Source organism: Schistocerca americana, chromosome 8 (genome assembly GCF_021461395.2).
Source record: "Schistocerca americana isolate TAMUIC-IGC-003095 chromosome 8, iqSchAmer2.1, whole genome shotgun sequence".
In the NCBI taxonomy this organism is placed as follows: Eukaryota; Metazoa; Arthropoda; class Insecta; order Orthoptera; family Acrididae; genus Schistocerca; species Schistocerca americana.
Genome location: NC_060126.1, coordinates 511,559,110 through 511,559,748, shown reverse-complemented (window position 1 = coordinate 511,559,748; position 639 = coordinate 511,559,110). Strand labels below are relative to the sequence as shown.

The 639-nt window shown below is 50.9% G+C and overlaps 1 non-coding gene across 1 annotated transcript; it reads left to right on the top strand.

The window, feature by feature from the left end:
• The first annotated feature begins 323 nt into the window (after positions 1 to 323).
• Trnas-cga lies at positions 324 to 398 on the top strand. The gene has a single exon. It is a non-coding gene; the product is annotated as a tRNA-Ser (tRNA).
• The last annotated feature ends 241 nt before the right edge of the window (positions 399 to 639 follow it).

Here is a 639-nt window from a genome sequence, read left to right as displayed (position 1 = left end):
ATTTTCACTCTACAGCGGAGTGTGCGCTGATACGAAACTTCCTGGCAGATTAAAACTATGTGCCGGGCCGAGACTCGAACTCGGGACCTTTGCCTCTCGCGGGCAAGTGCTCTACCAAATTTCATATCAGCGCACACTCCGCTGTAGAGTGAAAATTTCATTCTAGAAACATCCCCCAGGCTGTGGCTAAGCCATGTCTCCGCAATATCCTTTCTTCCAGGAGTGCTAGTTCTGCAAGGTTCGCAGGAGAGCTTCTGTCAAGTTTGGAAGGTAGGAGACGAGGTACTGGCAGAAGTAAAGCTGTGAGGACGGGCCGTGAGTCGTGCTTGGGTAGCTCAGTTGGTAGAGCACTTGCCCGCGAAAGGCAAAGGTCCCGAGTTCGAGTCTCGGTCCGGCATACAGTTTTAAACTGCCAGGAAGTTACATTCTACGGGTTGTTTTCCAACAGGATAACATGCCGCAGTTACAACCGAACAGGTTCTACAAAGCGTCAAGGTGTTGCATTGGCCTGCTCGATCACCGTATGACAATCGAGGACTTACGGGACATCATCCGACGAAAACTGTGGCGCCATCCACAAACGCCAGTAAACGTCCCTCTATTGAGAACTGACAAGTGCAATAGGCGTGGAACTCCATT